Genomic DNA, 25292 nt, shown 5'->3' with positions numbered 1-25292 from the left:
CCACATTTTCCAGTTTTGATGAATATAGACATTTGAGGGAGGATCTGATGATACTTTTAATTTCCTGAGATTTTGGTATTATGTCTCACTTTTCATTCCTGATTTTGTTAGTTTGGACACTCTCTGTGACCTCTGGTTAGTCTGGCTAAGGGTTTATCTATTTTGCTGATTTTTTCAAAGAACCAGTTCCTGGTTTTGTTGAATCTTTGTATAGTCCTTTTTGTTTCTACTTAGTTGACTTCAGCCCTGAGTTTGATTATTTCCTTCCTTCTACTCTTCTTGGGTTTATTTATTTCTTTTTTTCTAAAGCTTTTTAGATGTGCTGTCAAGCTGGTGATCTATACTCTCTCCTGTTTCTTTTTGCAGGCACTCAGAGCTATGAGTTTTCCTCTTAGCGCTGCTTTTATTGTGTCCCATAAGTTTGGGTATGTTGTATCTTCATTTTCATTAAATTCTAAGAAGTCTTCAATTTCTTTCTTTATTTCTTCCTTGATTGACTTGTCATCGAGTAGAGGGTTGTTCAACTTCCATGTATATGTGGGCTTTCTGTCGTTTTTGTTGTTATTGAAGACCAGCCTTTGTCTGTGGTTATCTGAAAGGACGTATGGGATTATTTCTATCTTCCTATATCTGTTGAGGCCTGTTTTGTGACCAATAAGGTCAATTTTGGAGAAGGTACCATGAGGTGCTGAGAAGAAGGTATATCCTTTGGTTTTAGAGTGGAATGTTGTATAAATATCTGTTAAATCCATTTGGCTTATAATGTCTGTCAGTTCCTCTAGGTCTCTGTTTAATTTCTGTTTCCCTGATCTGTCCATTGATGAGAGTGGGTTGTTGAAATCTCCTACTATTATTATGTGAGGTACAATGTGTGCTTTGAGCTTTAGTGAGGTTTCCTTTATGAACGTAGGTACCCTTGCATTTAGTGCATAGATATTTAGGATTGAGAGTTCATCTTGGTGGATTTTTCCTTTGATGGATATGAAGTGTCCTTCCTTGCCTTTTTAATGACTTTGGTTGAAACTCAATTTTATTTGATATTAGAATGGCAACACCAGCTTTTTTCTTTGGGCCATTTGTTTGGAAAGTTGTTTTGCAGCCATTTACTCTGAGGTAGTGTCTGTCTTTGTCTCTGAGGTTTCTTTCTTATATGTAGCAAAATGCTGGGTCCTGTTTACGTATCCAGTCGGTAAGTCTATGTCTTTTTATTGGGGAATTAAGTCCGTTGATATTGAGAAATATTATGGAATAGTGATTGTTGCTTCCTGTTATTTTCGTTGATAGAGGTGGAATTATGTTTGTGTGTCTCTCTTTTGGTTTCATTGCAAGGAGAGTATATTCTTCCTTTCTGTATGGCATACTTATTTTTCCTTGTGTTGGATTTTCCTATCTATTATCCTTTGTAGGGCTGAATTTGTAGAAAGATGTTGTGTAAATTTGGATTTGTCATGGAATATCTTGGTTTCTCCCTGTTAAGTGAGAGTTTTGCTGGATATAATAGCCTGGGCTGGCATTTGTAGTCTCTTATGGTCTGTATGACATCTGTCCAGGATCTTCTGGCTTTCATAGTCTCTGGTGAGAAACCTGGTGCAATTCTGATAGGTTTGCCTTTATGTGTCAATTGATCTTTTTCCCTTACTGCTTTTAATATTCTTCGTTTGTTTTGTGCATTTGGTGTTTTAACTATTATTTCACAGGAGGAATTTCTCTTCTGGTCCAATCTATTTGGAGTTCTATAGGCTTCTTGTATGTTTATGGGCATCACTTCCTTTAGGTTAGGGAAGTTTTCTTTTATAATTTTGTTCAATATATTTACTGACCCTTTAAGTTGGGATTCTGCACTCTCTTCTATACCTGTTATCCTAAGGTTTGATCTTCTCATTGTGTCCTGGATTTCCTGGATGTTTTGGGCTAGGAGATTTTTGCATTTTAAATTATCTTTGAAGGTTGTGTTGATGTTTTCTATGATATCTTCTGCCCCTGAGATTCTCTCTTCTATCTCTTGTATTCTATTGGTGATGCTTGAATCTATGATTCCTTGTCTCTTCCTTAGGTTTGCTTTGTCCAGGGTTCTCTCCCTTTGTGCTTTCTTTATTGTTTCTAGTTCCATTTTTTAATCCTGGGCGGTTTTGTCTAATTCCTTCACCTGTTTGATTGTGTTTTCCTATAATTCTTTCAGGCAGTTTTGTGTTTCCTCTATAATGGCTTCTACTTGTTTACTTTTGTGGTCTTACCTTTGTTTAAGGGACTTACTTATGTCCCCCATCATTATTATAAAACGTGATTTTAAATCTAAATCTTGCCTTTCTGGTGTGTTTGGATCCAGTACTATCTTTCGAGAGAGAACTGGGCTCTGATGATGCCAAGTAGGCTTGCTTTCTGTTCCTAAGTGTCCTGAGCTTGCCACTATCCATTGGATTGTCTCTGGTGTTTGCTTGTTTTGATGGTTCTTAGAGTGGCTTGACCCTGGTAGCCCTCTGTGTCTGCACTCTTCTTGAACTGTTTTCCTGTTTTCTTTCAGCCTTTTCTTAGAACACATGCTCCATCTCACGTGTTTAGGTGCTCCTGGTGACTGTAGGCACAGACAGGAATGAAAAGGGTCTTGCCCCTGATTGCTCCTGGGTCCTTAAACAAAGGGGGACAGTTGGCACTAGGCAATTCCCTCTTGGGTATGGAATGTGGGCAGAGGGTAGTTTCCTCTGATTTCTCAGGAGTGTCCACACTTCTGACAGGACTTGAGTGCAGGGAACTCTGCTTCTTTGTATTGAAACAAAGCAAAACAAAACCACAAAAATGTGGGTTTGTGCACATACAGGAAAATGCACAAAAGTATGTACCAATCACAAGAACAGCTCTAAATATAATGAATTTGAAATAACATGGTTGGCTGACATAGGACAATATAACATTGAGTCTCTCAAGCCTTTACCCTCACCACCATTTAAAAGTGGCAACTAAGAAAACCCAAAATTTAATAATTCAAATACATAGTGACTATACATAGTGTCCCCATCAATCACCTTGAGTTACTGAACCCTTTCATGATTTCTTGCCCATTAATTAATTAATTAAGTAGGGAAAAGGTGTAGGAAATCATGCTGTAGCAATGTATCCCCCAGAGACGTGCAATCTGTGAAGAGTTTAATGTGCTTCAGGGGAAATCCTACTGGAATAAATAGGGTTGGTTGTTTTCCAGTAAATATGGAGTGAAAAATAATTTTTACTCCAATCTGAGGTATAATTTCAAGTTTTAGGGACACAATTCTATACATTTACAACTATAACAATCACCCAGAACATTCACAGTGAGACTGAGACTGTTGGCTAGATGGGGATGAGTGTCTTTCAAACTTCATCATGATTTTTGCTAAGATTTTCCCTGTAATTGGTGGCATGGCTTCCTTCAAACATGGTCCAGTTGTCTAGAATCTCCTCCTTGGTTAGCATCTCATCCTTGTTTTTGTCTGACTCATAGACCACATGCTGGGTCTCAGCCTGTGCATGGCCATAGTCCTGAGGGAGGATCCAGTGGCAAATCTCACCTTTGTCCAGCTTCCCATCCTTGTTCAGATCTCAGAAATCATTGAACTGCTCCCATTCAGACAAAACCCAGTCTGGCTCAGGGCCATGGTTTTCGTTGGAAAACATGTCCACAATGTACTCATCATGGTCCACAAAACCATCCCCGTTGTTATTGATATCCTCCAGTGTTTCCAGAACTACAATCCCTTTTATATGTTCAAACTCCTCCAGGTGCAGAAAGGCAGTGAACTCCTCCCGAGTAGCTGTCAGGTCGCCATCAAGGTCTGAAGCCTTAAACCTCCATTAATCTCACGGCAGCAACTTTTTAAAGGTATCATGATCAGAGCTGTCTTGGAATTCAGCATGGTTTCCCAGGTACTAGCCATAGATGGCCGCTCGTATTCTTCCCAGGAGACCTTTTTGTCTATGTTCCAAACATAATCCTTCCTGACTTTAGCCACATTATTGTAGATGTATCTTTTCTTTACCCATTTCATCCAAACTTTCAGCTCCTCAGTAGTAATAAGGCCATCTCCATCTCTGTCAATTTGATCAACAATTTTCGCCAGCCTCTCCTTGCTCTCGTCCAGGCTTAGCTGATTGAAGATCTTGGAGTCCTCCATGCCCAGGAAGACCTCTTTATCATACTGGAAGCTATAGTTGTCCTTGGGCTGCCACTCGCTCAGCTCCTAATCGGGCTGAACCAAGCCCATAGTGCCAGCACCAGTGCCAGCAGCAGTCCCAGGGCAAGTTCGAGGTGGACTCCTCATGTCAGAGTCTTGAGCAAAGGGAGTCTACCTGGCAGTTGGGGCTCAGTGCACCATAGCTGCTGTCCTCTCCCCAGTGAGGGCTTTTGTTATATTTCAAATGTTATCCCTTTTCCTGGTTTCCCATACACAAAACTCCCTATCCCTCCACCTTCCCCTTATTCTACGAGGGTGTTCCCACACCCACCTACTGACCGACACACCCACCCACCCTACCTGTCTCCCTGTCCTTATTTTCCCCTATACAGGCTCATCAAGCCTTGGCAAGACTAAAGGCTTCTCCTTCCATTGCTGCTCAACAAGGCCATCCTCTGCTACATATGCCGCTGGGGCTGTGGTTCTGTACTTGTATACTCTTTGGACGGTGGGTTAGGCCCTGGGAGCTCTGGGTTGTTGGTATTGTTGTTCTTATGGGGTTGCAAACCCCTTCAACTACCTCAATCCTTTCTTTTACTCCTCCGCTGGGACCCTGTTCTCAGCTAAATGCTCGGCTGCAAGCATCTGCCTCTGTATCTGTCATGCTCTTTAGCCCATTTTTTGAGCAGATCACCATAGAACAATGAACATGTATTGTATTGGAGTGATGTTGTATACACAAATAGATGATATATTACTTCTTATTGATGATTGTAAAAGAATTCCTAAAATTAGATTAGTAATTTTAAGCTCTTTTACAATAGGACTGCTATTATGTTCTCTCTGATAATCAAAATTGCATTGAGAACTCTGCCATGATTAAAGTGTCATGAGTTAATTGCTTCTGCAATACCAAGCAGGAATCTACAAATTGAACCCATTCTAAGAGGGTATAAACCAATTAACCAAAGTTCATAAAAAGGGAATGAGTGATTTACTATAGGTGGAAGGTCTGAACATAAAAAATTGACTGGATTTGCCTATAGGAAATTCCACTAATTCCTTTGTCACAAAAATTACAGCTTGTAACACTCTCCATGAACCTGTAGAGCCTTTGGCAGATGATGACAGGTTATTCTGATAATTAATCTTAACGGATATGCATATAAACATTCCCTGTTATCAACTTATTATTCAACTTATGATTTGAATTCGTGTGCAAACTTGTAGTGAACTTTTTATCATGTGATGATGTATTCAGAAAGATATACAAGTGCTGAGGTCAAAGAGAAAGAAAGCTTTTAAGACAGAACTGAACCAAACAGAACAGAACTCAAGAAGAACTTAGAAGTAAAGGCATAGCGTTGAGAGTAAGGCCTTGAGAGTAAGGAAATTATTGTGATATAAGAGCAAGAAGAAAGGAGATAAGAGGAAGAGAGCAAAGAGAACTTTTTAAGTGAACTTTTTGGAGGCAAACTTTTGTAGAAACTTTTTGGAGACCTGAATAACTTATAAATAAAGGTTAAAATCACTTGTCAAGGTATCCCTTCTCCTGAGCCTTCACCAAGCAACAGGGAGTTAGAGCTGCACAGTTCCTGCAGACAGAGAATAAAGGCTACTTTCCTCTGTCCCCTGCTGAGGTGTTAAAGCCAGTGACTATAGTGTCTAGCCTCAAGGAAACTCAGGCAGCTCAGCTACAGTAGTAAAGAGACTTAGGCCTGAGATGGGTGTGATGGTTTGTATATGCTTGGCCCAGGGACTGTCAGCATTAGAAGGTGTGACCCTGTTGGAGTAGGTTTGTCACTGTGTGCTTGGGTTATAAGATTCTCATTCTAGCTGCCCGGAAGCCAGTATTCTGCTAGCAGCCTTCAGATGAAGATGTGCAACTCTCAGCTTCTCCTGTACCATGCCTGCCTGTGTATCACCATGTTCCCTCCCTGATGATAATAGACTGACCCTCTGAACCTGCAAGCCAGGCCCAATTAAATGTTGTCCTTAAAAGAGTTGCCTTGGGGTCAGTCCCTGTAGACATTGCCCCCATCACTCCTCAGCCAGCAGCTAGGAGTCACCTCAGGTCTGGGTCTGCAGAGGACTCTAAGAGGCTGCTGACAGTGCATTTGGATGCAGAGGGCCAGGTGCTCCTCAGGATATGGTATTGGCTTCTCCATGGGTCCAGCCAGCAGTGTCCCTGTGCTGGGAGTGTTTCTACCACTCCGAGGAGACAACATTCAGAGCTCTTGGACACGGTGACCTTGTGAGAGCTGGCGATAATTTAATTCCATCTCTAGGTTCTCTGAGCACATTGAGAACCGTGATCAGCTTTACTAAGAAAGAGTTTGACTACTGTATCCTCGATGAAGGCTTTACTGCTAAGGACATTCTGGACCTAAGATCAATACTAACGTTTCTGCCTTTGACAATAGGCTGCTTTCTCTGTTGGGGACCTTGGAGACATTGTAAAGAAGCATCTGGATATTGCCTCTGTATCCTCTGGAAACAGGAATACAAGAGTAGTCAGTGTTAGGAAGCTGCTGGCTTCTGCCTATGTCCAGAACTGATCTGAATCAGTCCCACAGCTCCCTGCACCCAAATCCTGTGGGGTAGAGAGCTGGACCCTCAGAAGTGCAGTCAATCCTGAGAGTCAGAGGACACAACTACTTTCTGCCCATATTCCTGACACAAGAGGAAATTGCCTAGTGCCATCTGTGCCCTCTGGGCGAAGGGACCTGGGAGCAGTCAGGGGCGGGACACTTCCAGTGCCTGGGCCCAGAGGTAAAATCCAGTCACCACGTGTGAGACAGAGTTGAGAGCAGAGGTGTGACCTCCTCTTCTGTGCCAGGAGGATTCAGGTCACACCAACTCAGGAGCACCCTATGTTCACGTATCCGGCTGAAAGAAAGCAAGTCTACAGGAGTGCTGACACACAGGCCTACAGGAGGGTCAAGCCACTGTCAGAGACAGCCAGACAGGACAACCCCAGAGCCAAGCTGATGGAGAGAGGCTAGTACAGGAACCTAAGCAACAGCAAACAAGACCACTTGGCATCATCAGAGCCCAGTTCTCTGAGCAAAGAAAATACTGGATCTCCAAATTCCCCGGAAAAGCAAGATTTAGATTTAAAATCACATTTTATGATGACAGAAGACTTAGGCAACTGTAGCCTCACTGATCTCTCTGGAGGGTGAAATCGAATAGGTTCTGTGGGCCGACTGAAGTTGAATGTGGACATGAATGAGAATGAACTGGGACGGGGAGGAAAGATGGCATTGAGGGAGAGAAGGCAGAAAGAGACGGCTGGAGTCGAGCATTTGAGGAGCAGTATGGAACCTAATGCAGTGGAAAGTTCCTAAAATATACAAAGGTGATCCTACTGAAGTGTTCAAGTAATGGGGGAGACAAATCCCCAAGTGGCCCAAATGATCCTATTAGAGCTGGGATTGGGTTTCATCCAATTGATTGTTGGACAAAGGGGTCCTATTGAAATCCCCAACAATCCAGGCTGTTTCTATGGAAATCCCCAAACAACCCAGGCTGTCTCCAAGACAGCAGGTTATTCTGCACAGCAAGTCCTGATTGCTGAAAATGACGTGTGCACAACTTGATAAACATGGAGACGGTACAGGAAGTACTCTTCTGGCTACCAAAAGGGAAACATAAACACCAACCCAGCCACAAACCTGATCTACGATTCTGTTCTGTGTGCAGAATATGCTAGGACAATGGTAGAATAAAGCCTGTGAGAGCAGCCAAGCAATACTTATTTGATCCACTGACCCACTCCATGAAACAGAGTCCATACCCAGCAGTGCCTTGGTAACCAAGAACCAGGCCAGATATCCCAGGGACCTGGGATGAAAGCAAATAGTTCTGATCTGAAAAAACAAAACCAACCAACGGTATGTTGTTTTATCACATTTTGTTGTTTAAGAAAAAGAGAGAAAAAGAAGAAGAGTCTGTGTCTTTAATGGGGTCATTGAGCTTCATTTTGTCCTAGTTCTGCTTAGTGTGAAGTTTCTCATACATGAAAGTAAACAAAGCTCTTTTTTAAATATCTTGTTGAGGCATAATTTTTAGGTTATTCTAAAATTTTTATTTACAAACATATGCAATTTTAACTGATACAACAATATAAAATGTGAGAGTTTTTGATAGAAGTATATAAACAGAATATTGCCAGTATGCTATTTCTTTTTTTTAAATTATCAAAATAACACATTTAATAAAAGAAAAGGAAGTTGGTTTAAACATTGGTTCCCAAAGACAACTAAATCACCAGGAACTTTAAAAACACATAGAAAGGGCACCACAAGACAATTTCTCCCTTCTGATCCCAAATGATTCTCATCATGAAGCAGAAAGGAAACTACAGAGTCTTAAAATATTCAAAATGGAATACAACTGAATCCAGACTTTAATATGTCAGGACATATAGGAGCAAACATAACAACCAATTTGGGCACGTACCCTGTTGTCACCCCAATCCCAATCCAGAGCCACTCTGGAAAGCAAATAAATCCAGCAGATAAAGCAAGCAAGCTTGCCTAAGCCAGGCCTCTAAGACACTACCTGCAAGAAGTCCAAAAAGACCTGTGCCTTTCCCCAAGGGCGAGCAAGTTTCATTACCCAGTACTGTTGCTACTGAAAACGTAAAACGGCAAGGGACCTCACATACAGTTGGCAGTGAAGACACTGCCCATTATAAGCTCTCCAAACGGAAGCTCACCTACCCGGAGACTGCAATGTACTGTCTTTTTCTTATCATCCTATTATTTCTCTACTAAGACAAGGTGCACAGCTCTGCTTCCTGGTGTTGACCTATCTTGGAATGAATGCATCACAAGGCCAGGAAGCCATACTCAAACGGCTTGCCTTTAACAAAAACTTGGCATGTGTGTTCTTGTCTGGTGTTCTTACCTAAAGAAATGGTTAATCTAAGTCCAGAGTTCCAAAACTCACACTCATGGGTGAAAGCTACAGAAATGCTATAAAGCATAGCACTGTCGGCTCTACTCCTAATTTAAAACCTGTAAACACCCTGCTTCATTAAATAAAACCAAGCCAATTTGGTGGAATATGCCTAATTCCGGAACCTGAAGGGCTGAGGCAAGAAGATTCCAAGTTTGCAGACAGTCTAGGCTAGTTACCAAAACCCAACTCGCGCACGCTCAGCCGTTTTCTCTCTGACACACAGGCACTCACACACCATCTCCCCCCCCCAACCCCCTGCACCCCCACAGCCCCTCAAGCACGTGCATGCGCACACAGAGGAAAACTCAGTACCAATTTCTTCCAGTAATTCAGACATTCTCTAATACATGAATACCAATCACATACAAAAATGTCTGCTGTCCTGCTAGTCAAAAACTACTGGCAGTCACATAAAACCAATCCAGTGAAGAAAATAACATAAATTACATCGTGAACACGCCATAGCAGAGGTATGGAAACTTAACACAGACAGCCTTCAAGTTGCACATTTTAATTTACAATGTTTACCAGTAAAAAGGATTAGTTACAAAAAGGAAAGCTGTCTGTACAAAATAAGGGGTTTTTTTTCACATTCATAAAGAGAACCCACTGTAAATTCTTACCTTGTGAAGTTAACACTCAAACAGCTCACTTTGGTAAAACTATCTTGGAAGGACTAGTAATCCAGGCAAGGTAATAAAATTATCAGCTTCCCAATCCTGTCCAGGAGGAAGAATCTTATGACCATTTTCCCTGTACAGAAAAGCTCTCTGTGCTTGCAGATCCTTAGAAAAGCCAGTGCTCTCAGGGGCCAGCCTGGTACCAGGACGAAGCACAATCTCCTGCTCACTCAAACGGCAGTCCTTCCTGAACCTGACAGACACACCTTTATCACAGCCTCAGGTCAGCAGGAGAACCAGGTGGTTCAGGATCAGCCTCTCTCCACTCAATAGTTCATCATATAAATTAAATATGGAGAGGGTCACATGAGAAAGGGGGAGCTCTTTTTCAAACTCCCACTTCCTAAAATAATACACATCACAGTTTTAGTGAGCAGAGAAGGGTAAGTCACCCTGTTTGGGCACATTTCCTCAAAGGAAAAACCAAAGTATCAAAAGCCTTCAGAGCATACTGGCCCCGTCCCACTGCAGCCAGCAGCCTGATTCCAGAATAAAAGCATAAAGTAACTGTAAAGCCCTGGAGCCTTCAGAACACTTTATTTAGTGATAAGCTGAGCTCTGCCGGTAAAAGCCCACCTATAAAAAGGGAGCAGGTCTGATTCACAAAGTGTATACATGCATGACCCAAGGTAATGAAGACCTTCAAATGTAAATGATCCTAAAGCTATTGGAACCTCTAATTATGAGTGACCTGTTCAGATGTGCCTCCATTAGCCTTAAAAACTGACTGACACCCATCTGAAGAGGTACTTCAGTTAGCATTATCATAAACACTTGACCAGAAAAGGCATGGTCCAAAAAACAATTAATTAAAAATTTAGAGTCTGAACCTCTCTCCTCCACCAACTGAGGGAACACACATCCGCAATGAGGACCAAATGGAATCAGTGCCTCCAGGGACGTGTGTCTGTCTGGCCATGTGATCAGGAACCTCCTAACACAGCACAGCACAGTACAGCTGCTCTGGGCACACAAGGCCAGTTCACCCCATGAAGAAACACAAGGGACCACGTTTAAACTCATCCCCTGTGTCAGGAGCAACTCCACTATGGTTTTCATCGCTCAGCTCAGAGGGATAGGAGGGCAGAGCAACAAGTCCTAACCCTCGTTACTCCCAGTCCCGGCCCTCACTGACTCAGAGGTCCTTTGTGTATAAATACATGAAAGGCACCAATGGCGGCACTGCTGACAGGCTGATGAGGCCCCACAGCGGAGAAAGTTCTTCCTCTGCTGATCCAGTCTTCTCCCTACCGTCACAGTCCTGCAGTGATGGCCAAGGACCATGTGTGAGCCAGCTCTTTGTGACCAAGCTTTGGCAAGTCAGTAAGTTCGTCAAAGGCAAAATCCTTCTGTGGACAATGCTAGCTGCAGCTCCGGGGACGTGAGAGAGGAGAGGGCCCTCTGACAGGATTTGGCTCATCAGCCCCGCTTGCCCACTTCATTATGCATATGGAAGGGGAGAGGAGAAGGCACCACAACATGAGTCAGTTCTGAACTCTGCACAGCTGACATTTGTTCTTCACAGCAGAAAGGACTTGAATGAGAATCATGAAACTTGAGGAACACTTGTATTTTCCTTCGGGATTTAAAAATGTGTCTTGTACCAAAAGACTACATTCAGCGTGGGTCAGGTCCACGAGCGGCAGCAAGAGCTCGGCCATTAAGCGTGCCCAGCACTGGGAGGAGACTGTCATCTGCTTAGCATGGCTGGTGAGCAGGCCAGGGCTGCTCCTCACCGCTCTCCAAGTCGGAAGCCCTGGTCCCAGTTGTGTCTCCTGCCTCCGCCATTCTAATCAGCAGCTCGCCTCATGCTTGCAGGGCGCACACCAAACCCTGACACCCCTCCTCTCCTGCTGGGTAGCCAGCGGTACAAAGACGGAGGTGTGGACAGGAAATTCCTTCCTCTCAAATCCATTGGGTATCTGAACATCAGGAAGAAATGAAGATGTCCGACAAGGTTTCCAATGAGCTCATTGATGACCGAGCCTCCAATGATATAGTTGAATCCGAGGACAACCCAAGGTAAGTAACAGGCTTAATTCGTGTTCCAAACCAAAATGATAGAATCAGGTCTCTGTTCAGTTGGGCCCAGATGTAAAGTACTGACATGATTTGAGGAATCATCAGCAACTGCATATCCATGGCTAAGCCAGTAATAGTAATGCAAATCCAGTTGAAGAGAAGCATGAATAAATAGTCTGCTGGCCTCCTGTCAAAAGCTCCTGCCTCAAGCCGTGTAGAATACTTATATAAGAAATTTAAATTGACCAAATAAAGAAATCCAGTTCCAGGCCCCACGGGGAAATAAAAGGCGGCAGTGAACGGCCTCCATATCTGGAAGCGATAGAGGAAGGCTTCGGGCCAGAGGAAGAAGTAGGCCGGGCTGATAATAGCGAGCTTGCTGATCAAGGGGACCGTGATTGTGGCAGCAAACCAGTAGTGCGTGATGGCGAGGATGCTCCTGAACCCGTCGCTGATGTCCGACATGGTCGCCGGTCAGGTGGACGGCTGAGCAGCCCTGCATGTCCTCCTGTGCCCACCCCGCGCTTCGCGGCCGGCTGCCAGTGTGCTATTTCTTGTCACCTGTTACTGGATTCCTTCGCACTGAGTGGGATGACTACAGATTGAATCTAGGGACTGGGACGTGTAAGCAAAGTGATCTCATGCTGGAGCCAGCCCTCTTTTAACGGCAATAAAGAAGGTTTGTACAGCCTGAGTTTAATTAAGATAGAAGTAAGAAAGAGATCAGACTCCTCAGCAGAGGACAGATGCAAATCCAGAAGGCATCTTTCCTGAGGGAGGCTTTTTCCCCACTGGTGTGAAGACTTGGGAAGAGACAAGAGTGCCCTGTAGGTCCTCCTGACTTGTTTGGATGTGGATGGGCTGGTTGGTATACAGCCTGTGACATAAAACCCATGCCTAGGACACACCTGCCCTCAGAGTCCTTTGTAGAAAGAGCACGCACTTGTGAATCTCGGTGAGGAAGAAATCAAGAAGTGGACACCATTTCTGGCCATTTTAGGACATGCCTGTGAGAATAAATCCACCCAGGGCTCTCTTTTCCTCACTATCTACCTACCAAGAGGACTAATATTTATCACCGCTAAGTTGCCCTTTGAACTCACTCTACAGCCTATGCAGGCCTTGAACCTGGGATCCTCGTGTGTAGGGTTATGGGCTTATGGCACCAGGCTAGACTCGTTCAAAGCTTCTATTCAAGTGTGTCACTCATTCTATAAGTCTTCAACATTACTGCACAGAGAATCAGGGGAAATAGTAGCTCAGACGTCAGCAGCCTGTTGACTTGACCACCCTTGGAACCTCACAAGCTGTTGCTTAGATGGCTCTCTGAACAGACTGAGGATCACTGTAGAACAGGCAGCCAGGAGAACCCTGAATACACAACAGTAAACACGGCTGCATAAGGAGTCCATGGCTTTCTACAAAAGAGAGTCTGAGATCCAGTCTCTACACTGGAGATTTAAAGCTAGGGCAACAGAGTCGGTGGAATGAGATAACTCTGATCAAGACAAGGGTTCCAGTGGACCATGTTCAAAAGCTCTCACATATTTCACTGAGGGGGCTACCATGGCTTGGCCACCAGAAGCCGTATAAGACCCATGAGTTTGTGGAGCTTGATGGGTCTGTGGAAGATCATCTCCCCATGAGAGCATCAGACATGTGTCATATAATCATGGCCAGCATGGTCTGGTTTGTTTAGACCAGTGAAGTGTGTGTCATTCCTGAGCGATGAGAATACAGATATAGCATGTGCTTTCCTTGCTCTCCCTCGAGCAAGCAATGTCCCTGCTAGTGGCTGCTCAGTGTGTGGAAGTCAGCTCCACAAAGGCATAAAGCAAAGAAAGAAACGAGCACGGTTTCCTATAACCCAATTCCACTTTGGGGTTGTTGTCTGGAACACAGTCTGGCTGCTGATCTTACTTGGAACTGGAAGAGATCGCAATATGACACTAACCTCAGAAGAGACTTTTGTGCTTTGGGTCCCTTACCTCACAAACTCAGTTCCACAGAAGGCTAAGGTTTAGCCAGGGGCTGATAGTATTTAGCAGGAGAAAACAAGGCGACTCCTCAATTTCTTAAGTACCAAACATACACACGCACGCACACAGGCATGCATGCACGCATGCACGCACAAACCCAAATCCCATGGTTGCTATTCGTTTCATCGGATAATCTATCCCCAAGTAGCCTGATGTTCCCAAGAACATTCTGTGCTACAACATCTCAACAGGTGTTTTCTGTAATCTTTTACCTTCTACTCCAAAGTTCTGCTCAGTTTGAGAAAGTTCTGTGGACCGCTGCTAAGAGACTTTCTTCTTCAATGTTTGAATCACCATTAAAACAGCAAGAAGCAGCAAGTGGAATTAAATTCAGTAATGTCATTTACTTAAACCAATTTATCCTAAACATTAGTTCAACATGGAGCCATAAAACTATTTCGGTATTTACTTCTTCTGTTGTGCTAAATACTTGGAATATGAGACATATTTAGTCTTCCAGCATAGCTCACTCTGAAGTAGCCACATTGCAAGTACTGGGCAGCCACAGGGCTGGTGGCCATGGTGTTGCTAGTGAGCCCCAGAGTTTATGGTTCAGTAATGTGGTTCATTATACTACCACAAGTGTGAGATCTCCTTGAAAAGTTTGTTTTACTTTTTAAAGATTTCGTGTATAATTTAGTGTAAAATGTTTTTGCTTCAATTCTTACTGTATTATTTGCTTCTGTAGAAAGTTAGTTATTACTGTATTACTTATTTGGAAAAGGAATGATGTTAGCCCCATGGCTCTGATTCTTGCTAGTATATTATCTTGATCGCAAGAAGAACTGAGCCAGGGCCTGGAAATTTCTGTTTAAACTTGAGGAGAGAAGATGAGTTAGAAACCTGTAAGTCATGTGTATTTGTTGAGCTCCCTTTCCAGAAATGAGGCTCTCTCCAATTTACCTTTGAAAACTCTGAGTTCTAAGACTCCTGTTAGGATGAGCTTTCCTTTGGGAGGGTTGGGCTGAATTTTATTATTGTTGATTTTTATATGTGTGTGGGGGTGTAGTGAGCACACAGGCACACATTTGTTTGCACATGCATGTGCCAGAGCACACAATGTAGATGTTACAAGAATGTTGAAGAAGTCATTGTCACCTTCTGCCATACAGAATCTGGGAATGGAACTCCGGCTGTCAGTGATGATGACAAGTGCCTTTACTTCCTGAGCCATCTCACTAGCCCCACCAGTGAGATATGCTAAGAAAACGTGGCCTTTTGTGTTGTTGCCTGTCAAGTAATCTGCCAAGTATTTGGACCCACTATTTCCAAGGCAGAGAATAGCTCTTCTCTGTCCCACACCCTGCCCCCATGGCTGGCCATCTAAACTCCCTGTGCTATTTTTGCCAACTTGATACAAACTAGAGTCGTCTGGAAGCAGGAACATCGGTTGAGGAAATGTTTCCATCTTCCTGGCCTGTAGGTGTAAGACTCTCAGAGAGAATCTTCCCTCAGGAGGGAGATCCTCAAGCCCCAATGACCAGTCCGAGTCCACAGGCTGCAATCTGCAAGAGGATTTTTATTGATCAGGAAGCACAGGTATCTGTGGGCGTCCCAGTCAATTCGGAAGACTGGCGCGCCTAGCAGAACCAGGGACGGGTTTTTATAGTGTATTGGAGAGCAGAAGCAGGCTTACAGAAGCAGATGCACGGTTACAGGGATGTGATTGGTGGAGTAAATGAGGCATACGTGTATGTTACCTATTTTGGCTATAATCATAACAGTGAGTTAGCAAAAAGTACATGGTGGTCAGGGCTTCCGGGGGGTCAGGGACTGTTTCTTTTTCCTACCAGGTGGCCCATGGAGCAGTGCCCATAATTTAGTCTGGTTTCTGCATTTTGTTTTCTTTTCTGGTCTGTTTCGTCTAAATGATGGGTCAGTTTGTCCCACATATCTAAAAACTTACTTTTTACTCCTATAGTTGAGGGCCTTGGGCTTGTACAATTCACTTTCTGGGAGGGCGTCTTTCATAGGAATGTCTCGGTAGATTGTCTTGATTGTTGACTGGTGTGGGAGGCCCCTGTCCGCTCTGGGCAGTGAAGTACCTGGGCGTGTGGTTCTGGGAGGTATAAGGAAGGCAGCTGAATGTGATCCTGGAGAGAAGCCAGCAAGCAGCACTCCTCCACATTCCCCACCTCTGCTCCTGCCTGAGTGCCTGCTTGGCTTCCCTCAATGATCAGACCTGTGCATCAAATAAATCCCTCCTCCCAGAGTTTACATGGTGTTTAACATAGCACTACAAAGCAAAGTAGGCCCGCCATCATGGCTGAACAGCAACTAGCAGAAGATGTTCCCTGGTTGAGTTGCTCAGTGGACTCTAAGACACCCACGGCATGTGTGCTAATAAAGGGTTGCCTGAGTTTTAGAGATCCAAAGTCAAGAAGTTGTTAGCCATGGCTGTCTGTGAAGAGGATTCTGAGAGATTTCCTCTTTGCCATTCATGTTGGAATCTCACTGTTTCCCTCACAGCAGGAATAAAGTCTAGAGCTCACCACCTGTGAGTGAGTGGTAGGGTTCTTCAGAGTCCAGAGTAATTATCTGAACAGCAGAAGGGGAGGGGAGGCGAGAGGAAATGTCTTGCTTTTATCCAGTGCTCAGTCAAGTCAGCCCTGGACAAATGTATATATAAAAAGCACTAAGTGAGATCAGCAGGTTGGGTATGTGTGTGTCTGGGTGTGTGCTCACGTGCATGTGTGAATTCTGGGAAGTTATTTTTGAGGTGTTTTTTTTTTCTTATTTCATTTTAATGTAGCTATTTTGTGTGGGGGAGGGGAGCACATAGGCACAAGGAGGACAGAAGATAACTTGTTAGAATCAGCTCTGGTCTCCTACCGTGTGGATCTTAGGGAATTAAACTCAAGTTGTCATATGCCTGTGGCCAACACTAGCCTTCACCTACTAAATCATTTTAGGAGTCTTATTTTTGAGATAAGTATTAAGTGAGAGGATTTCGAAGGTTCCTAAATATAATGAAAACCAAACAAACATTTAAAATAATTGATACAATTACTTAATTTGAATTCACTTGCATCTCTTTTCATACTTAAAGCCATAAATTATGGAGTCTCTCTGAGTTTATCTCCCACCTGGAAGCAGGGCCCCAACACCCATAGCACAGTGAAGGACAGAGGTTGCCTGTTCTGCCTCTGTGAGAAGCAAGAGAGGGCTGTACTTCCTTGCTGTCTTCTCTGGCGTCTCCTAGAAGTGACTTATGAGGCTTTCTATATTGAAATGCACCATGTGCCACCATGATGTCTGAAGTACCTAACCCTACAGGGTAACCCTGTGATGGATGAAGAAACAGGCTCAGTTGAAGCAAAGTTTCTGGAAACCATCGGTTCTAAAGCAGGAGAACTTTTATTGTTAACCAGCATTATGTTTCCCTTTGCCGCCCTCTCTGACCATCAGATATCTCCAAGCACTTAGGGTCACTCAAGTATTTTGTCAGTCTCTCTCTTGTTCTGAGTCCGTGCCTTTGTTGATTGGGCTGGAGAATATGCTTCAGTGCCCAGATTCCAAGTTGAAAGAGCCAAGCTGCTGTAGCATGGGGACCTCTGGAAACAACTTTGAGCTCTGTGGTTGGGTGAGCCATGTGCTAAGCCTTGCTGCTTGGTTGAAGGTGAATAGAATTCTGGGAAGAGCAGTATTGGAATATTTCTGATGTTGTGCTGGAAGACCAGGTTTTCAAAAAAAAAAAAAACTTTACAAATGGAAGCAGGGTTTGTGGGGCACTGCCTCCGGAGTTGAGAGTACTTGCTGATTTTACAGAGGACCTGAGTTCAGTTCCTAGCACACAAATCAGATGGCTCAAAACCATTCCATTTCCAGAAGACCCAGTACCATCTTCTGTCCTGTGTGGGCACCTGCATATATGTGATATATGCTCAAACAGGAGCACTTGAACCAGTGCACATGTATGCACAGGTGCACATGTTTGAGCGTAAGCACACACACACACACAAACACACAGACACACAGACACACATGTACACACATATACACAAACATGTACACACACATATACACAGAGAGCTTGAAAAAGAGTATAGCATGTGGTTTGTATACTTTATATAATTATTTTAAGGACCAAATTAAAGTGTTTGAAAATATATCAGCACTTCTTACAATAGACTCTCTTTTAAATAGATGTTATGGTGTTTTCTGCCCACCTCACTCTCTCCTGGGGAGAGCCAATCTCAAATTTCCTTCCTGGGAGAGGTATTTGTATAAAAGTCCCTAGCAACAGAGCCTGTGTTTTTCTCACACAGAATTTCATGAGTTAGCAAAGGTCTTCTGGTTTTAAGGAACAGAATAACCTCAGATTGTTTAAAATTTTATTTGTTTGCCTGTTTAATGAGTGCTCTGCTGCATGTACACGGGGATGCCAGAAGAGGGCACCAGATCCCCTCACAGACAGATGGTCCTGAACCACCAAGTGTTTGCTGAGAGTTGAACTCAGGACCTCTGGAAGAGCAGCCAGTGCTCTTAACCATCTCTCCAGCCCCCAGAGAATATTATTATCCTAGAAAAACGAACGTGGCAGAAATTGAAGCTTTGCCCACTTACCTACCTATTTAGTGTAATTTGAAATTTTAAAACTTCTTTATGATCGCCCAGGAGGGCCTGAGCACTTTTGTTCAATCCTTTGTAGGAAGCAAGGAAGCAATTATAGTTGTTTTCTTGGCTATTTTCAGTTCAAGGAGTTTATGCCTCCAGCAGAGCACAGGGAAAGCCACCATGCTTGGACCAAACCAGCTGCCAGGTTCCTCTCTTCTTCCTGCAGAGGAGAAAGTTCAACCTCAGAATGTACTATTTTGCTGCTGAATTTATGTGGTTTGAAGGTTGAGATCCTAGAGAGCTGAGTAAAAGTAGGGTATTAGCTCTTAGAAGTTTATCTCCATGTAAAACACCTGCAATCTTTTGTTTCTGCTACACCCACCGCTCGGTCTGTGAGGGCATTTTCAGAGGATTTGCTGACACAGGACGGTCCACCTGAGTGTGAGCTGCACCATCCCATAGGCTGGGGTCTCATCAGAGTAAGGGGGAGCAAGGACAGCAAGCCTAATCCCCTTTTTATTCTGTTCCTGTGTGCTGACATGGGCTGAGCTGTTGAAAAAATGCCTGCAGCTAGATCCTTCCCAGTGTCTCCAATAGGAGTGGGTTGCATGGCCAGCTCTGTGACAAAGGTGTTTCCTCCAGCAGTGAATACTTTCACTATGACATCAGAAGCAGGAATAGCCATCGAGTCAACTGCCACAAGGCTCCAACTTAGCCTGGAGTTCTTGTCTATGCCTCAGTTTATATGGAGTCTCTGCCTGACTCTGAACTTTCAGATCTGGTAATTCTTCATAGAGAGGACTGCCCTGTGAGCTGTGGGCTGTGTTTATCTATCTGGCCTACGCACTCGCCATGCATTAGAGCCTTCTAGAGACCCTCAGTCCAGAAGACATGAAGGAGCTCAGTGCAGTAGAGCAAGCCTGCGGATTGGGTGGGAAGTTTTGGGGCCGGGGGAAGATAATGGGGCTTGGATCTTTTTGAACATTTATTTCATTTCTGGTTATGTCTGCATGTCTATGTGGATCCATGCCTGTTAGTGCAGGTTCCTGGAAGGTAGAGGCATCCAATCACCTGCAGTCGGAGTTACAGACAGTTGAGAGCCACCTGACCTTAGTGCTAAGAATCAAACCTGGGTCACCTGGAAGAGTCACAAACGCTCTTAACTGCTGAGCCATCTCCCCATCACCCAAGACTCCAGCTTTTACACTAAGGCAAATGACATTACAAGGAACACTCTCTCACTGACATTTTACAGGAGCTACTTTGGCTGTTGTAATCCACTACTATGGAGCAACGCAAGGAGCAGGGAGACTACTCAGGAAGCCATCCCAGCTGAGGTCAGCTATGAAGACCTGGTGGGGCTGAGCAAGAGCAGAGAGGGTGAAAAGTGGACGGAGGCTCAGCACACTTGGATCACACACACTGTGGACCTTGGTGCACTGCCTGGGACATGAGAGGAAGAAGGAGTGGGGAGTCAGGTAAGACTTTGACATGGTAAGCAGGAGGCTGGACTTGCCATGGACTCAGAAGTAGAAGACTGGGTCCATCGAGGTTCAGGAATGGCTCTGGCTAGTTTGGGACAAGCTAAGTTTTGAGAGATATACCAGACACTGGAGTTCCCAGGGGAAATGAACAACTGGCTATGCGTCTGGGGACACTGCCTTTGGATCACACAGGGCAGCATGCCAGCTGGCAGCTAGAGCCATGAAAATGCATGGGAATGGGAGAAGAGAGGAGATGAGGAACAAGGGTCTGTGTGGTTCCTCACTCCAGGGGAGAACAGTAGGGAGACTGCGGAGTCCTCAGCAAAGCAGGGTTCCTGAAGACCAAATGGAGAGCAGATACAAGACAATGGAGCGGCCAGTATGAAAACAGACATCAGGACTAACAGCCACTGGATTTAGGGATGTAGCAGTCACTGCTAATTTGAACAAAAGCAGTTTGTTACACAGTGAGTCAACTGAGAATGCAAAAGGGGGATAGGACACAGAAAGGGATCTTCCAGGGAGTTCTGCTCTAAAAGATTGGAGAAGGTGGGGTATTAGCTGTGGCAGTGGGGTTGACAGAGGTGTTTGTTTGTATAAGAAGATAGGTAGCACATAATATTTAAAATGGGAATTGTGACAACTGCTCTTGCTTGCAGAATTGATTGTATTAAGCACCTAGGAGATTAGTGAAGATGCCTCTGAGTGTCTGGGATGCTGTCTTAGAGAGGATCAGCTCACCATGGATGTGGGTGGCTCTCCAGAGGCTGTGGGTTCCAAGTGAAATAAAGGAAGTTGGGAGATAGGTCAAGATTACACTCTGGTTCCTGGCCCCCATGTTAATTGGCTGTTCCTCTACTGAAGCTTTCCTCCCAACCTAGCTTCCTCTCCACAGGAACCAGCTGACCTGGACTGAAACCACAAGCAAGGAAACAAAAGCAAAAGATTTCCCTCCCTTATGTAATTTCTAACAGATAGTTTGTCCCACCAGCAAGTCTGACAAACACAAGACTAACCCTGGCACTCATGGGCTGGGAGTTTAACAGAAGAGAAAGAAATGGCTTCAGATAAAGGCAGCACCGTTCACAGATGGGGACACAGGGTCCTTGGGACACTTGCCCAAGGGAGTTTCCAAAGCTTCTTTTCTGACCATTTCTTTTGTCTGAGAAACAGGCCAATGGCTGAGGCACAAATAGGGAAGGAGAGTGAGGAAGATGGAGAGTAGCCACTGTCATGTAGGAAAGTGTAGGACAGAGTCAGAATGTCTAGACTAGGGAACAACACATATACACTCGAAGGACAACGTAAAGGTCGTACGTATTGTACGTTTCCTCTGGCCATTTCTCCAGTAGCACGTGTGCAGGTTTAGAGAACACTCAGGGAGTCACCTTTTGAAAAAGGATTTCTTATGCATGTGTTAGTTCAGGGAGTAACCAGGTCAAGGACATGGCCCTGAGGCTTGGGTACAGTAGTCACCTACATTGTTGGAAGAACACATCTTTCAGAGCTGTGGTAACAGAGCACTGTTTACATTTCCTCACATGCGCCCCATTCCGCATGCTCTTCACATCACTGTGGAAATGAAATGCAAGATACAAACAAGGACGGACTCTGCTCTTCATTAATGTGGAATTAGGAAGTGCTGGGCTCCCCCACTGGCAGAGGAGAGCCCGATGGGGTGGGCTGGATTCCTTGTTGCTATGAACTACAGTGATGACTTAGTATGTTCACAGTTTTAGCAAGAGCTGAGTGAAATGAAAGCTATGGATATCATCTGTGCCCCCTTCACAGAACCATAATGAGGGGGTGGCATGTGGGTGGAAGCGTTTGTGCTGCACAATTAGAGTCTCCAATGCCCCTGCTCACACCTCCTTTTATTAAGAAGCTCAATAATTTAATGAAAGACATGGAAGTCAGCTTTGCTTTGTGATTTGGATCCACCTAGTCTTTTGTGTGTGTACAGCATTGATGTGTACAAGAAGCAGTGCTGGCAAGAGATGCTCTTAAATGATCTTTCACCTATTTTAAGAATATCTGGGATCTTGGTGTGGGAAGGGAAGTGATATGGCACATGCGGCCTGTCCCTGGGACTACATAAACTTTTAGCATCTTGGGTCTGCAGTTGGGAAGTAGTGCTCTTGGAACCTCAGTTTCTGCATCTGGGAAATAGGGTGATGACAATTTTGGGGGCTGTGCCCATGAGACTGATGATGACCATGCTTGCAGAGGAGCATGGGTATTATTTATTGTCGTTGCTGTGGTTGGCAGTGAAGAGAGGAAGAGTTGGGGATCTGCCCCGCCTTGCTCCAGAGGACTGACCATCTTAGATTAATTAAAAACTTTATGTTTGCTGAAAATTTTATTCTTAACCAGTCATTTCTTCTGCAAACCCTTCCCATATTCAAGATATGAGGTGATTTAATTGGTCTCCTTGCACGTAACTAAGAAGGAGATTGTCGACCAGTTTGGTAAGAAAACAGCTTATATACAGTATTTAAGAATGGAGCTGCTCTCTCCCATACATAAGCCATTAGCCATGCGGCCATTTAAATGCAAACCTGTCACAGTGAAATAATATAAAAAATTTGCCTTCTCACTTGCACGTGCTACATTGGAGTATTTGAGTATTTGGTCACCACACATTGCCGGGTGGCTGCAGCACTCAACAATGAGGACAAAGAACATTTCTGTCACTTTTCTGTTGCCCTCAGGCTAATGCCCTAAATAAAGTTTCTTAAACATACAGGAGAAAACCACAGAGATCAGGGCACCTTGTCAAAAAAGACAAGGTGCCTCAGTAAACAGTGACATCATAAATTTGCAAAGAATCAAATTGCACTTTGCTGTAATTATGCCACGAAATTGAATAAAATTGCCCATAAGTTTTTTTATGGAAGGTGTGAGAAGAAAATAAATATTTTAAACTATTTTAGAAGCTTTGACAGTATACATCATTTTTCATAGCAGAAATTCATGCAGTCAATAAATATTTATCAGGTTCATATCATGTGCTATCCTCTAAGTGAGGGAAGGGGTGTGGTATATGAGAGAGGAGTGTTCAGGGACATGTGGAGGGAAGTAGACGGGATAACACTGGAAATATAGAGAAGGAAGTAGATTTGGGAGAGCAGGATTAAGCTGGTCCCCCTTAGATAGGAGATTTGAGCAAGCCTTGATGAGTGGTCGTGGTGGGGCTCTCTGAAGAAGAGTGTCTTCAGAGGGTATTGTGTCCCTGAAACTGGAGTTAAGGTGTTTGGAAGTCACCATGTGAGTGCTGGGTAACAAACCTGTGTTATTATAAAAAATAAAAATGTTTTTTTTATTCCCCACTAGTATCAACACACATGGCATCTGTGGGATATTTTCATCTCAGTCAGCAAATATCTCACCTGCTAAGCTCCCTCCCATCTCACACTGCTGATGGCTACTCTCTGAGTCCGGCAGCAATCTATCTACCCATCAAGTCCCCAAGGCAGGTTGTTTCCACACCAGGCACACACATCCCAATTCCGAGCCAGGCATGGTGCTTCCTGCCATCACACCTTCTCTTGAACTCAATTAAGTCACCACATGAAAGAACACATCACATAATAACCTCTGATCCACTTGATAAGATAATTTGCCCATCTAGACATCACAAAGTCCTGTACATACCCATCCCTTGGAAATATTCACTATAACCTGTATCTATGCACAGAAAAGAATCTTAACATCTGTGCCATGTTCTCCCAGGTCCTTTCCCTCCCTCTGACTCCTTCTCTCCTGCTTCTCCTTCACTTCTAAAGAGAGTTCCCACTTCCCTTCCATCTCGTCCAATGACAGGCCTTGTTTTTTCCTGCCTGCCTTCACCTGCATAATACCATCAACCTACAGACCTGCATCCTCTGTAATTGTACCAAGCATTCTTAACCACTTAGCCAACTCTCCAGTCCCGACTTGTGCAGTTTTGTGCTCAGTCTTAAGGAAGAGTGGGCTGTCATGGAGAAATAGCATTGGAGGTCAACCTTTAGAGTTGTGAGCTAAATTACCTAATCTGTTGTTCATAAATTACATAATCTATGGCTTTTTAGTACAAGGAAGAGATTAAGATTAAAAGAGTAGAGTGCTCTTTTCACCCGAGTACAGGAAAGTCGCCTCTTAAATGAGGGTCATATTATCTGCTATGGGGAAGGAAAATGGGAAATCTAGGAAAATTTTCCTATATGTTATAGTTTGTGAAGGGAAGAAGGGAAGGTGAGAATTACATTTCTTATGCTGCTGTTTTTACTAAAGCTAAGGGGTCCTGTGTTGGATAGTGTGTTCTAAACAACCCAAGAAGGCTGGTGTGAGACAAAAACAGACATTTAAAGTTCAAAAACTTACAAGAGCTTTTCAAGGTAAAACTATCAAGACTGGGAGTGATGGCATCCACCTACAATCCCAGCACATGAGAGGCTTAGATAGGGAGTTCAAGGTCAGCCTGGGCTATGGAAGGAAGGAAAAGCAGAGCAAGTCTTTCTTGGAGATATATATCTATATATATATCTATATATATATATAGGCTTCTCTATATGGGGTGCACCTTTGCCTGGAGTTGTATAGATGGTTGGATACAAATGTATGGAGATCACTTCAAAAATAAGACATTTAAAATAGAATAACATAAAAACTAGCAGACTAGCCAGGCCTGGTGCCACATGCATGCCGTGTAATACTAAAAGCACATTATAATACTTGCAAGCACGCAGAAGTTGGAGAGAAGTAGAAGTAGAAAGATCAGGAGTTCAAGGTCAGTCATGGATACTCCAGGTCTTGTCTTAGAAAAATTAAAAGAAAAACAAATAATATGAAAGATTAGTAATTAGTATTTATATAAACCCTACAGACAGATAAATCACCCACTAAATTCTAAACACTGCTTTCAAACATGGGAATAATTCAAATCAGGCTGCAAATTATCACCACCCTGGTAGCATCAGATGTTCTAAGGAAAGACATCCTGATGCCTTTTGTCCCTGGGAATAGAGGTTCCAAGGAATTGCATTTTTCCAAGGAGTCTCCTTGGGGAAAAAAGAAGAAGAAGAAAAGTAAGGAACTTGTTCCCTGGAAAGAGATTTCACAAGGAGAGAGTGCCACTGAGACAGTGCCAGGATCAACAATGGGTGGGATGGACCACATCCTGACCACTTTGTATTCAAGCCTAATCCTGTGCAGGAGCCTGAAGATGGACTTGGCTGGATGAGTCAGTGAGTCTCATTATTTGGTTTGCTCCTAATGTGGCTAGTTGTATATGTACACACACACACACACACACACACACACACACACACACACGCACACGCACACGCACACGCACACGCACACGCACAGACACACACACATTTGGTGGTCATTGATCCAAACTTGTTAGAGCTCCCA

At 43.9% G+C, this 25292-nt stretch overlaps 2 pseudogenes; both read right to left on the bottom strand.

Annotated features, from left to right (window-relative positions):
- Positions 1-3345: 3345 nt before the first annotated feature.
- Positions 3346-11454, bottom strand: Rcn1-ps11 (reticulocalbin 1, pseudogene 11; annotated as a pseudogene).
- Positions 11345-12280, bottom strand: Derl1-ps5 (derlin 1, pseudogene 5; annotated as a pseudogene).
- Positions 12281-25292: the final 13012 nt, after the last annotated feature.

This window comes from Rattus norvegicus, chromosome 9 (genome assembly GCF_036323735.1).
Source record: "Rattus norvegicus strain BN/NHsdMcwi chromosome 9, GRCr8, whole genome shotgun sequence".
NCBI classification, from domain to species: domain Eukaryota; kingdom Metazoa; phylum Chordata; class Mammalia; order Rodentia; family Muridae; genus Rattus; species Rattus norvegicus.
The sequence above is the reverse complement of the archived record's forward strand: the minus strand, read 5'-3'. Positions and strand labels throughout refer to the sequence as shown.